The 15,031-nt window shown below is 41.3% G+C and overlaps 1 protein-coding gene across 1 annotated transcript in view; it reads right to left on the bottom strand.

Moving 5' to 3' along the window:
• Positions 1-10,138: 10,138 nt before the first annotated feature.
• Positions 10,139-15,031, bottom strand: part of LOC149127282 (uncharacterized) — a 421,278-nt gene continuing 416,385 nt past the window's right edge. Inside the window, exon 4 of the transcript XR_016231894.1 lies at positions 10,139-11,215. The gene's annotated coding sequence lies outside the window, so the exon portion shown is untranslated. The remainder of the gene's footprint in view (positions 11,216-15,031) is intronic.

Below are 15,031 nucleotides of genomic sequence, written 5' to 3'. Positions count from 1 at the left end.
GAGTGAGGAATGGATTGGGGGAGCAGTTAATTTTTTTTTTAATTTTATCCAATTTGAACTGCACTGAAGCGCTTTAAACAGGAAGGTAACCTAATCTGACTTGGGTTCAAGAGCTTATGCTGCCTGCTCTGTGAAGAATGGGGATAGTGGAACCAAGCCACTCCAAGAATTTAGATAGAACATCACCCCTATGATAATGGAGAGTGGGGGAGGGGAGGGAGATGATCGAGATTTTGGAGACAGAGACTTAGGAATGATGACAGGATGGAACTCTGGAATAACAGTAAGATACAGCTGAGAATCAAGCATGACTCTTGGTTTGTAATTAGCACATGCCTGGGCATTTAGAAGAATATGTATGCTATCGTTTTTGTCACATATCTCAGAGCTTAGTGCCCTAACTTTCTCTCTCTTTCTCCGCCGTCACATATGTGTGAGATAGCACTTCAACTCCAGATGGTGGTTCGAGTCATCACAGAAAAGATAGTTAAACTAACAACTTAACAGATTTTAGAAATAACAGCTCTTCAAATCTTGCTTGGGTTTGTGTTGGTAGGGTGGTACCAATGAGGAATTGAAAATTAAACAAGTCCAAATGAATGCAATTTGGAGTCTAGATACAAGAATACATCTCATGAATTCCCACATCTCTGAGATGGACAAGTGGCTCCCATCCCATTTGAAGGCCCATTAATGCCCCTATTTTTTGTAACTGAGAGGTGACTCCTTTACAAATGTCATTACCCCTATGGATGGACATGGTTGTGGTTTCTTCATCTATAAAATGAAGGAATGACACAGATTACCCCATAGACTTGAAAGACATCCCAGATTCTTCTCATCTGCTAGACTTAAATGGAAATGCCTTTCAGAGAGGAAGCAGCACACACCATTAACCATGGCAACGTCTCCGATAGGGCCCCTGAAAAAGACTGAAGACACAGGCCTCTTTAAAATAGAGCAGAAGTGAGGTGAAAGAGAAAGAGCTATACCCATGTGTCATTTCTACAGAGGGAAGGAAGCTCTTTTGCTTGCTATCTTCTGGAAAAATGTTATTCTCCCTTGTCTTTATTTTTTTTATATCACACAAAGGAAAGAGATAAGAGTATTCTGTGGTTTACTAAATTCTGAAATCTCAGTTTGGCAAGAAAGATTGACTCAAAAATAAATTAAAATTTTAAAAATTACCCAAATAATATCTCCTAACCTAACAGCAGAATAATGAGGGCTGTTCACATATTAAATTAAACAGAGTACATTGTGTCCAGGGAAGAAAAATAGTTACAAACAATTAACAGAAATAAAACTCTGCTGTGAACACATGATGTATACTTATGGAGTCAAGGACATTTCACAAAACCTATCATTATATAATCCTCCCTTAAATTACAAGTATATCCTTAAGTTATGATTGAATCTAATTTGGCACTGAGCCTCCTGGTAGCCAATTCAAAACAAAACATAGAATCAGTTATGAAATACTCATTATGATAAAGAAGAAGGCATGCCATTTTGAAAGAACAATAACACAATATTTCATTTAAATGATGTGAAGCTGTGGGGAGCAGAATGTGATCCTGTGACAGTCACTAAACCTCCCTCCCTACAGAAGAGGCTGTGACATTTCATGCAGCGTGTTCTCTGCCAACAGTCAAGGGCATTATGTTAAAACACCACTCCGTGAAGGACCAGGGAAAAACAGACCTTGAGGGGTGCAACTGGATCCAAGGAAAATAGCAGGCAATCTAGAATGAACAGTCTGAATTGAGGCGGTCTGGAAGGCAAAATGTACACCAATTCTGTAGGTTCTGTACACAACAACACAGTAAAAGGAAAAAAATCTCATTAACAAATTTATATTAATTGCATGTGCAAATGATAAAGTGTTTGATAGACTAGCATTGGGCAAAATGAAATACATTAACACTAATTTCATTTGATTCTTTACATTTTTAATGTGAACACTAGAAAATTCAAAATGATACATGTGGCTCACTGTTGTGTCTTGTGTTGTGTTACCACTGGGTAGCACCAACTCTAGAAAGGAGACCCTGCCACTTCACAGTGGACTACTGCTCTCCCTCCCTGCCCATCTCTTGCCCTGCCTGAGAACTAAGGGGTCCTAATCACCCCATCTCCACAGGTTCAACAGGCTGGCTTGTACAAACTGCCTAAGGTAGCATCCGACATGCCCTGGGCCCAACAGTCTTCCTTCTCTCTTCTGTCTCAGAATCCCACCTTTGGGGCCAAAGGAGGAGAAGGATTCTAACACCTAAAATGGTCCTGCCAGGAGATCTGTCTGTAGCCTCCATTACTGGGGTTCCTGGCTGTTGGCTCTATTTTGAGGCAGTGCAGTTCTCTTTGATTTCATTGGTCCAATACATATAACTCTGGCTCCTGCAGAATTACCAGCAAGATGTGCCAATGGGGGAGGGGAGCTGTTTATAGAAGACATGGGTCGAATACTGCTCAAGGACTTTGTTTAAAATTCTTTTTGTAACCACACAGCTCTTTGTTTGGGTTTGCTGCGCTTATTAAATAAATATCTGGAGAGTCTTCATGGATCATCTCAGATATGTGTGATCAAGGTCTCTAAGATAATCAGCCACACTCTTAAGTTAACCCCAGTGGGTTCTGAAGGCAGCTATGATGGAACATCTATGGATGGATGGTCAAGGGGGTCAGTGAGGGGTGGGAAGAAGGCTCTCCCCAACTGGGTCAAGAGAGGAAGACCTTTTTAAAGTGATGTGCAAGATTTCTAATCAGCAGTATATTGCATAAATTGCCTAGGGACCCAGAGCAGGTCACTGAGAAGATGTGGGAAGAAAATGACCTTAACTGTAGGATATAAAAGCACAGAATTGAAGGCAACAAGGACATCTTGTCAACCTGAAGTGTGCCTGAGACTCACCTTCATGGTGTAAGTGAACAGGTGTCAACCATTTTCTGATTAGCACAGAAACAATAAGCTTGTGCTTTGTTTTAACGGCATATTTTGAAAAGCTAAGGATGAAGGAGTATCTGGAGGTCTAAATTTAACCCTCAGCAAAGTTAAGTCACTTCCAACTCAAATTTTCCTTAAGGAAAAGTTAGAAATAGGGAAAACAGGAAAAAAAAAAAAAACTTAGGCTGAAAGGACTCTTAGAGTAGCTGTTTTAAAGTTGATAAAAAAATTCAACAGAAAGTACAGTTTCCAGATTCTTCCTTCCCCTCACATGTAGATACAGTTTCTCCTATTTTTAAAAAGGTGTTTATTTTTATTATTAGAAGGGAGAGCAACAAAGGGAGAGATAGAGAGAAAAAAGAGAGAGAGAGAGAATCTTCCATTCACTGGCCACTCCCCAAATTCCTATAACAGCCAGGATTACACCAGGCCAAAGCCAGGAGCCTGGAACTTCAGCCATCACCTGCTGCCTCCCAGAATTGTATCAGCAGGAATGTAGACTGGAGGTGGAGCAGTCAAGATGCAACCCAGGACTTCTGATATGGGATGCAGGCATCCCAAGCAGGGGTTAACCTACTATGCCACAATGCCACCCAGTTTCCTGTATTTTTCAACATATTTGCACTTGCATGAGACATTCATTACAATTGATGCACCAACATTGATACTCTATGATGGGCCAACATCCACAGTTTACATTTGGCTTCATCTTTGTATTACTGTACAGGTCTATGAGTTTGGGCACACATATACTATCATTCCTCCACCATTGTGGCTCAATAGACAACGGTTTCACTGCCCTAAAGTTCTCTGTGCTCTGCCCATTCACCTTGCATTCCTTGCTGGCTCCTGACCATCACTGATCTTTTCACTGCCCTTCCCAGAGTGTCAAATAATAAGAATCATGCAGTACATGGTCTTTTGAGACTGGCTTTACAATATGCAGTAAGTTTCCTCTATGAGAACTCTTTTTTTTTTTTTCAAATACCAAGAAAGCAGTGCCTTTCATGAGAGACTAGAATAAATAAAAGGCAAACTTGAGGCCCAGCTGTTGTTTTTGGCTCTCAGTGTTTGAGAGACATAAAGGAGGAACTCAGTCTGGAGGAGGAGATGCACAAATAAGAGGAATGATGTTCACATGAGTGGGAAGGCCATGGGCACAAATGAACACATACTCACGGGAGGAGAGGGCTGGTTGGCGGGGAAGACCTTGACTTTGTCCACACAGATCAACTTAATGATGGCTGAACAACAAAATAGAGCTTTGTCCAAGAAGACAACAAAAGCCAATTTTCCAACTGGAGGATAGACATAATTTCACATGGGAGCAGGAATGGGAAATAAGATCATTCAGATCTATTATTCTATTGTGTTATTTTTGCCCTGGGTAGTTAAATTCCATTTGCAATCACTTATTCAAAAGTATGACTTACCCCTTCAATGGATCAAATAGTTATTTATTTTTTCTAGATAGTGTTTCTCCATTACCATCTTCTTTCTAGAATCACATATCCCAGTTCATTTCATCAGGGCATCCTCACTATAATTTACAGGTATTTGTCTTAAAAAAAAATACCCCCAAAGAATCAAATCTGAAATAACACTTTCTCTGAGCAAAACTCAACCCAGAGTTCTTTGTGACAGAGAATCCTGATAGGCCAGATGTTAGCAGGAAGCACGCCGTGAAAAGCTTCGGGCTGAGGATCAGCACAGCCTGTGACAGGAAGAACTGTGGGCTCAAGTACTGCATCCCCATCTTCCTACCAAACTGCCATCCAGCCTTGTAGATGGCAGTCCTCAGCAGGTGTCAGCAAGTGAACATTGGTCTCTCTATTATTATTCTGGATTTCCAGGGTCGCTTCGCTGATCATGTAGATGAAATAGAGCACTATTCATGTTCCAGCCTCTACTGTGGCCTCTGTGGTCACTCCAGGAGAACACCTCACACTCTGAGTGGTCTTTGACTAATGTTCCAGTGGTATATACTCAAATCACTGAAAAAACACTCAGGGAGCCATGGACAAGAGGAGGCAAAGCACATTGCAATCTTTGATTCTCTGTAGTGGTGTCTGGTTGGAGCAAAAGGTGGGCCATCATGCTAAGTGTCACCAGGAAAACGAAATAGCCGATGGAGAAAACAGAACAGACTAGATTTACACTCAGAAAGAGTACTGCAAATGTCTAAGGGGACTATTAAGGCATCTAGGGACAAGGAGATGAGACCCTCCTTCTTCCAAGGGTTCAGCCCAAGTAACCCTGGACCTCAGATAACTAAGGAAGATGACTCAATGTGATTTTATTTGTTAAGTGAACATCCAAGTCTGAGGCCAGAATAGAAATGCCAAGGACACTAGAAAAGGGGCTCAGTGGCCCTATCTGGGATCCCCTTCCCTTTTCCGCCACTCCTATATCACACAGTCCTCACTTTAACTGTGAATGAATATTTGAAGGAGTGGCCAGAGGATCTGATTATTCATTCTCCTAGGATTTCCTAACATCTCTCTGGCCCTGAGTGAAGGCAAGGGCGTATTCTGAAGGATAGAACTGTCAAGTGTGGGTAGAAGTGACCTGAAGTTGATGGGTTTGCCGATTCTAATTCTCTTATTTTATGTCTTTCTTTTTCTTTATTCTGTATTTGTCTGTATATACTCTATTTCAAGGTTCAGTTCAAATGCATCTCCTCCAGCAAGACTTATCTTGTGCCTTTGTCAGTTTTTTGTTACTATAATAAAATACCCGAGGCAGGCTACTTCATAAAGGAGAAAGGGATTTACTGATTTCACAGTTTTGAAGGCTGGAAAAACCAAATGGCATGTCATAGGCTCTTGCAAAGGCACATGGTACAAAGAGTGTAAAAGAAGGAGTGTATTGAGGACAAGGAAACAAAAGAAAAAGCATGGATGGGGCCAAACTCAGACTTCCATAACATCCCTCTTACAAGAACTACCTTACGAGAGTATGTTATCAATGACTTAAGGACCTCCCACCAGGCCTTGACTTCTAAAGTTCCACCACTTACCAATAGTATCAATCTGGGACAAGCCTTTAGCACATGAGCCTTTGGGAGACATTCAGCATTCAAAATGTTGCACCTGGGAATAATTTATCACTTCTTTGTGTGATCATAATTACTTATAGGTAGAAACAAAGAAAATATTATGAGGCTCTATAATAAGATACAGTGTAATGTCTCTCACTAGAAGTAAGTTCACAGACATCTGACATGTCTCTCTCTCTCTCTCTCTCTCTCGCTCTCTCTCTCTCTCTCTCTGTAGGACACATACTAAGTACCCAATGGGGTACACAAAGAAGTTACTATATAAATATTACTGCACTATCTTGACCATTGATTCCAGGTCTACCTGAGTTGCCATCCACTCTTCGAATTGACTTCTGAGAGCAAAGCCATGGGCTACTTTTCCAATTGAAGCATTCTAGCCTCTAAGCAGCCAAGGTGTGATATGAGGACCTCCAGGGACTCTAATCTTGGAAGACTGAACCATGGGGTCAATATTTGGACAGCATCCCTCTCTCTTCTCCCAGTTTTATCCCTCTGGTTTTCCTCTGAAAAACATTCCCTCTTAATCTGCAGCCCAATAATAATAAGGCTCAATCTATATGCCAGTTATAGAGGCAGGCATGTGACCCAGCCCTGCCCAGAGATTAACCCTCTTGGACAGAGTGTTTACTTATGACATGGCCACAAAGACCAAGCTGGATTACTGAACTACAACTGTAGGATTTTTGCTAGAATCTTGGGAAAGAGGGACTGTTCTTCCAAGATTCCTAAAGCCTTGAACTGTGACTCTAGGGCTCATAACAGCCATTCTGTCTCTTCATGCCCGGTGCCTGTCTGAGAGTAATCCCAACACAAGAGGAGGAAAGCTGACACATGGTAGCAGGTATAGTCAGCCAGATAAACTACATGAAACAGTATGGGACATGCTCACACTGGAAAAAACATTCCTTGTTTATAAGAAATTCTAGATCTCCTATGTTTTTCCTTATTAAATCTGGCAACCTGAGGAGAAGGCAGACTGGGTCTTGGTTACAATTTTTGAACCCCTACATTCATCCACACCCACTGGACTTCTCAGCTATGTGAGGCATCGCCTTTCTTTTTTTACTTAAGCCAGTTTGAACTGGGTTTCTATCAACTTGCAATGTAAAATTTCCTCCATCATATAGAAATTCTGCCGTCTTCAAGAGCAATAGATGCCCTCTTCAAAAATAGAATATCCTAGGGCCAGCTTGTGGCGCAGTGGGTTAAGCCATCACCTGCAATGTTGTCATTCCAAATGGGTGCCGGTTCTTGCCTCACTGCTCCACTTTGGATCCAGCTCCCTGCAAATGGCCTGGAAAAGGCAGCTGAAGATGGTCCAGGTACTTGTGCTCCTGCTCCCACATGGAAGACCTGAAAGAAGCTCCTGTATCCTAGCTTTAGCTGGCCCAGCATTGGCTATTGCAGCCATGTGGGGAGTGAACCAGCAGACAGAAGATCTTTCTCTTCTCTCTCTCTCATAAATAAATAAATAATATAAATAAATCTTAAATAAAGTATCTTATTGAAAAAGTCGTAGTTTAGGAAAAAGTACACAAAGTCAACACCAGGAATTGTTTCCAACTGTCTGGGGGCATGAAAGGGTCTAAAATCTGCTGGCAGTGGACAATGGGCAGTACCAAGGCACCAGGCTAGAGCGGAAACATTAGGGGAGCAGCAGATACATGAACGAAGGTCAAAAGAGAGGCCCCATCAACAGTGCAAGCAGCTCCATGCATTCCTTCCTACTCACCTGTGATGACATCATCCCTTACCCTCACTTCTGGGTTATTTACAGTGAACAACAGACTCAAATCTCCAACACAAACCCCAAGTGATGGAAAGGAGCCAAAATGTTTTAGCGGTTTGGTAGGGCAAAGGGAAGAAAGGAAGAAGGAGAAAGATTTGTTTCAAACAGCCTCTGTCACTTGCCACCCCCCATTTCGGAGGACAAGTTGAGGGCAGTCTGGGTGGGAGAACAAACAGAAAAGTGTCTCTCTGGCACCTGGAGCAAGCAATCTGATCTGAGGGCCCCCGGAGACAGAGCTGGAGGACAAAGCTCTGTGGAGGTGGGGAAGGGCGATGAGTTGTGTGAATTCCAGAGCCTTTGCAGTCCTGCCCTGTCTCCAGGCGCCAGCGGGTCATGTCATTGCAAACAAACAACATGGGGAAGGCTGCCAGGAGAAATGACAAGGGTATTTTGCGAGTTGAGGAGGCTTCTACCAGTCAGGTTGGGCAGAGCCATTGAAAATCTCCCTCTTCTCGTTGAGATTTCTGACACATTAGCCAATTAAGCAATTTCTGTGTGCTGGGTGCTGGGCCTGGTGGTCATTTAAATTCATTTGGCAATCTTTTTTTTCTGTTTTGCTTTGTCTTGCAAAGACTTTTGGAAAAATTAAGCGAGTCTTCTCCCTGTTTGGAGGAGCAGGAAACTCTGAGGTGAAACTCCTTAGATCATACAGGACCTGAATGCAAAGGAAGAAAGAACTTAATCTCCAGATCTATCATCCTGTCTACAGAAATCAGTGTGGTGGCTGCAGTCAATACCACAAACCCTCTGTTTAGCAATTCCCTACAATTAACTACAAGAGAATCCGGTTTTTATTATTGCTTTTGAAAACTAAACATTTCAGTGGTGGTGACAGTATCAAACCACACAGTCAATAAAGATGACACTAAAGGGTGCATCAGTCAAGTTTGGGGACAAGTTCAGGAAATGCTGGCATTTATTATTGATTTCTGACATTATTTTTGTTTTTAGTCTATTATTCTAGCTTTTTTAAAAAAATTTTATTGAAATACAGTATACCCTCAAAGAAATACATATAAATGCAGAGATAAATGAGTTTTTGGTCATTTGGTTGTACTCATAACCAACACTCAAGTTAAAAACAATGCATTACTATACTCCAATTGACCTCACTATTATGTGTATCAAACATATAGAAGCATTTGCTATCACTACCTATATTTCACATATTTTTCATATTCACATATGATTTTAAAGACCCCAAAGGCAAAATAAGCTGCTACTTTTTTTTTTACTTTTGTCTAACACATATATACAACACAATGCATACTCATCCACAGTTATCCACACTCTCATCATAATCAACACAAAGAGCCAGTAGCAAGCTGACAAATATTTATGGAAATATCATTTATTGAATCCCAGATATAAAATAGCATGCCACAACACCTGCATCCCATATGGGTGCCAGTTCATCCAGGTGCTCCACTTCTGATCCAGCTTCCTGCTAATGGCTAGGAGAAGTAGAAGATGGCCCGTGTTTGGGCCCCTGCCACCCAACTGGGAGACCAGGAAGAAGTACTTGGCTCCTGGATCCTGGCCTTGGTCTGGCCTCGCCCAGCTCTGGCCATTGCAGCCATCTAGGTAGTGAATTAGCAAATGAAAGAACAATTTCACTCTCTCTCTCTCTCTCTCTCTCTCTCTCTCTCTCTGTCTCTCTTTGTCTCTCTCTCTCTCTGTAATTCTGACTTTCAAATAAAATTAAAAAAAAATCAGGCACAGTCTTTAGCTTACATATTAGTGGCAAATGCAGATGTGTAACTCAAAGATTTAAGTAAAACATGATAAGGGAAATAAGAGACATACACAGGCTACTGTGGATATTACAACGGCTTGAAAGGAGCTGAAATAGAGGATTTCCAGGAAAATTTCCAAGAGGCAGTGGCAAATGTTTTAAAAAAAATTTATTGTACTTAAACACTTTCCTAGAATTGTACCTTGAACACATTTCTGAGTGTATAATACAGTATTGTTGACAATAGATATTATGCTGTACAGCAGAATCCTAGAGCTTGTATACTTACTCCTAATTGCTTATAGGTAGAAACAGAGAAATTATTATGAGGCCCTATAATAAGGTACAGTGCGATGCCTCTCACTGGAAGTAAGTTCACGAAACAGCGTGTTTTCTTTCCGTCTTTGTATAGGGCTCATTTTGGGTACCACAGTCCACACAAAGAAGTTGCTAGATAAATGTTTTTGTACTCTCTTGGCCATTGATTCAAGGAGTACCTAAGTTGCCATGCACTCTTCAAATTCACGCTTTGGGAAGAAGACTATGAGCTACTCCTATGCGATCTCATTTTGCTCAACCGCAACGTTATGCCCATCAGTTAGTAACTTATTTTGCTGCACCTCCCTAGCCTGGGGACCACCGTTCCGTCCTTTGATTCCACAGTTTTCACTATTTTAGAAACTTCATATAAAAGAATTTGAATTGAACAGATGAACATATTTGCACTAGGACATGTATGGTTTGTTGAATGAAATATTCAACATGCATTAATTTTACAGTGTCTTAAGAGTTATGGCTTTGCCCTTTAATGATGAATAAGCTAAAGGGAACATATTGCAGCTCAGTGTTCCCAGCTCCTCACCATAAGGATAGCTTTTTCTCAGTATTATGAAAAACACCAAAACCTTCCCTTTGGCATCACTGCACCTATTTTCTGTGCTCCAGACCTCTCCTTAAAAGGGACTCCACTTCCTACCCCTCTCATCCCTCCATGCACTCCTCTCTGCCAACTCAGCCAAACCATCTTAGCCTTTCCCTGGCAAAATTAATTTTCTATAAAAGCTGATGCTCATCCTCATGAAAGTACAACCAAAAGATAAGCATTAATGTGCTTCCTTTTCTGTTCTTGTCTAGCTTGTCTAGCCTGTTTCCAGGGAACAAAGCCTTAAGTTTAAGAAAATAATTTCTAAAGGTTGAGATTTCTGGGAGAAAATCACAGATCATTATGTAGCAAAGAAGAAAAGCTTTTCAGAGCCCCTAAAGTTAGATTTGGCCTTTCTATTATGTCCACCCTACAGAAAGGAATATTTTTGGAGCAATAACCACTGCTAAATAGGTAGAGAGGATACTGACTAATGGAACAACCCCAAGTTACAGAGACCAGCCCTGATGGACAGGGTCCTTGATGTTGACAAAATTTATTTGAGGCACAACACATTGTCTTAAAACAATCAAACAGACACACAGCAGACTAAGCAGTTGAGTACACAGAATAGACAAGTTAACATGCTATGATGGAACTGACCACGGTGATGTTTCAGTGTGCCTGTGAAGGCAGCATGGACTTTCAACTCCTCCACTCAAGAAGGGAAGATGCTGGGCTTTCAGATGAAGACCACGTGGACTTCCCTGCCTTGGCTCATTGTCATCTGTCATGTCCAAGATATCTGAGTGTCGACACTGAGCCTGCAGTGGGGAAGACAAGCCACCCTTTCAGAGAACAGAAGGGGTAATGGGAAAACAGGGTCCAGTCAACAGGCTAGGGTGTCCTAGGCGATCCTTCAAATGCTACCCCTTTGTGGTGTATCACTTTCTCCCGCTCCGCACCCTCTCTCTCTCATCTATGGTTACACTGCTGAGGCTGAGACAGATTCTGGAACTGGAATCCAAAGCTCTGAGTATAGTGGCAGTGTGGAGCAAAATTGCCAACTCCTCTGTCACCCAATTTCAATACAGCAACTGAATCTCAGGAGACTTCCAGGGGTCTCAGACCACAACTAGGTAGAGAGGGCCTAGAAGACTTAGGCATTACAAACTGTAGCCAACAAGAAGAGCACAAGCACCAGCAGTCCCCAAATCTATCAAGCTTCAGCTTTCAGTGTATTTCCTTTATCTTGATGCTGCCAGCCCTCCCAAGGACCTCGTGCAGGGCAGTCAGCCCATGGGAAACAGCCAAGAATGCCTTCATCTGGGGCTCTGCCTCCACAACTCACGATTTAGTGCTGGAGATGATCTGCTTTTCAGAACCCATCAGCCAGTCTTGGGAAAGAATGTATGACTCAATGGAGCCACATGATCCCACCTATTCCCCTCCACCCCTCTGCCCTCACACCCCCAACTTCTAAATATGGGAAAATTTAATTCTCACTGCTGGAATACATGTGATCGTGTAATCTTTCAATGACAGCAACTGAAGATGGTTTAGTCCAATCCCATCAGATAGCAGAGGACTCACCAATGACTGATCGACATAAGCGTTGTCAGAATCAGAACTAGAACACAGAGCTGGATATTTTAGGGCCAAGCATGTTCATTAATGAATTCATCTGAGAACCTTCATTTCTTGTTCCTATTCTGTTTACCCCACTATCAAATGAGATAATTTGGGATAGTGTATATAAGAGTGGTTTGAAAATAATAATATAGATGCAACTAAAGTAATAACATAGACATCATATGGAATATCTATTATATAGTGGTCAAATGCTTTAAATCGATTACCATGTCTAATTCTTGAACCTGAAGCTCAGAGAAGCTCAGGAATTTGCCCATAAATGTGGAGGTCTGTCTGAATAGAAGCCCCTCTTCAACAGTGCAGCTATACATCCTCAAACTATTTACCTGGGGTGTTCACCATGATAGCTGCTCCAGTGCCTGTCAGCTTTAGTTCTGGCTCCTTGAGTTCAAATTGTGCTGGTAATTTATTTTTTTTTAAAGTACACTCTGCACTGTCATCACACAAATGCCTTTATATGCCTCCACACTCCAGAAAAGCTAACTGCCAACAAAGAATAAGTGATTCAACAACAAGGTGGGTGGCATTGTATGAATAAGAACACACAGGAATCTTGCCCAAAAGGCATTTATACTTCACCAGCTTCTCTGCCTCTATACTCACTTCCTAACACCACCCGTTTTATAGAATGTGTCACCCTGAGCAAGCCCTACCAGCTCTGAGTCTTCATTTCCCAACCAGCCTTAAACAGTGGGTGTTTAATTATTATTTTTATTACTTCCTGGATGTCAACACTTTGATAGGTGTTTTTCAAATGCATCATCTCATTTAATACACTCGTATAAACATGTAACATACTATACCCATTCTACTGATCTGATATTAGAGGCCAGCAGAGGTCAAACCTTGGAAATTCTATATCCCACTAATGAACACGCAAAAGGCAATGAAGAAGTTGGCTTCTTTTCCATCATAGCTAGGAGTTTAAAACATATACATTTTGGTAGGTCGGCAACCTTTTTTGACCTGAGCACCTGCATGGTTATTGAAGGAAGATTTAGATTATGATGGTTTCCAAGCAAATTGCACACATTCCCATTCCCCTCTAACAAGACTGATGTAACTTCTCTGGGTAATTTTTTGTGACATATTATGGGACAGAATTACATATCTTTTAAATATCTATTATTTCACTCTGTTCTTAAAGGAATTTCAAGGGTCATTTAATAAAACAGAATTCATTGAATACTTCTATCCTTACAGCACTTCATAATTTCTAAACACTTTTACCTGCACTCATTCATTAGATTCTCATCATTCTTAAAAATTGTTTCTTAAAAACAATTGTTTCTAGCTTCCTAGCTCAGAGAGTTTTGTAAAGATTTAATGAGAAAATATGTAAGCACATAGCATAATACCTAGCATATCATATGAAGAATCTTATAATGGAAAATGTGTATTATGAAAAAACTATGCAAGAATTTTAAGTTTTTGCAATAAAATAGACCTTTTTTAATTCCATTTTTCTGTGAACTTTTTAAAGTACCTTCACTATTCTCAATAAATGTGTCCTATTATAACGGTTAGCTCTCTGAAATGAGTGGGCGATAAAGTTCATACTTTTAAGGATTCTCAAAGCAGACAAAATCTGGAGTTTTCTTGACCTTCTCTTTCCCTCAGTTTGGCTGTCTCCTATTTGCTTATTTTGCTTGCTTGTTTATAGCTGGCAGGTAAAGCCCGTGTTGTTATGAATCAGCAATCCCTAGTTAGACTTTCCCTACAGTAGTGTGAGGAAGGCCCAGCATTTTCATGGTCGAAAGATCTAAGAAGTAGATATTGGGTGTTGTACATGACTGTGTTCAGAATGCCCAACCAACAGCTTGATAGAGTCGGGCCATGTTGGGCAGTGGGTAGTCTGCCGGAATGGGCTCTTCACTGGAAGTTAGGTGACAGGAGTTAAGGTCTTGGTCTTCATCCGCTGAGTCACTGAAGATGGGAATTGTGCTCTTAGCCTCTTGCTTCTTCAAAATGGCCTGTACCTGCTTCCTCATGTGTGCTGTGTAAAACCTTGCAAACATGAAGCTGGAGGAACAAGCTTAGGTACTGCAGATCTAAAATATTTATTTTTCAGTTAGTCTAAATATTTGGCCATGTTCAGAGTAAACCAGATCATGGATTAAACTTTGCAGCTAGCCCCAAAAGAAAGTGAAAAGCACACTGGGAGCAGGGGCCTGATGATGGGCTGTTGGGGATGCAGTGGTCAGGCCCCCTCTCCATCTTCAGCATCACCACGTCCAGTGGCCCCAGCCTTTGAGGACTGAGAGCACACAGAAGACAGTTCCTCAGGGACTTCACTCCTCCCACTCTCTCTGAGGTGCCAGGAGGAACCCAACTGCAAAGTGGGTCATTTGAGGCCAGATTGGAGATGACAGTTATTATGGTAGGGAGTTCGTACCCAACCCAACATAAATGGCTGATGTGGTAATTACTGAGATGAGACTTGACTTACACCAAGATATTTCCCTATTGGTGTGGATGTGAAAGCCATAGCTTTCCTGTTCATATATCAAGATTTTCCTAAGAGGAACTCTGAGACAAGAACTCAAGGCTTGTTATATATATATATATATATATATATATATATATATATATAGAAACTAGACGCACATGAATCCCACAGGTAAATGCCGTACTTCTCTACTAAGGAGAAGCTCTGAGAAAAGAAACAAAAAGTGTGAAAACCTCTCTCTCTCTCTCTCTCTCTCTCTCTCTCTGTTTCTGTTTGTGTGTGTGTGTATGTGTCTACCTGTCTCTTCCCTCACCTGTCACATGCATGCTACCAACTAAATCCAAGAAATAGTCATATAAGGAACAAACATTAGTTTAAAGACATAAGGGGTAATGGAACCAAATGTGATATATGAACATAAAAGAGTACATGATCATTTTCATGACTCACTACCAATTACCCATCCTGCCAACTGGGACATGACCCAGTGGAGTGGGTGTGGTGGTATGAGTGGTGTTAAAGGGTGAATTGCATCTCC

The sequence above is a fragment of the Oryctolagus cuniculus genome, chromosome 3, assembly GCF_051225735.1.
Source record: "Oryctolagus cuniculus isolate XC-2025 breed Fujian yellow rabbit chromosome 3, ASM5122573v1, whole genome shotgun sequence".
NCBI classification, from domain to species: Eukaryota; Metazoa; Chordata; class Mammalia; order Lagomorpha; family Leporidae; genus Oryctolagus; species Oryctolagus cuniculus.
Note: the sequence above shows the minus strand (reverse complement) of the source record. Positions and strands in the feature narration are given on the sequence as shown.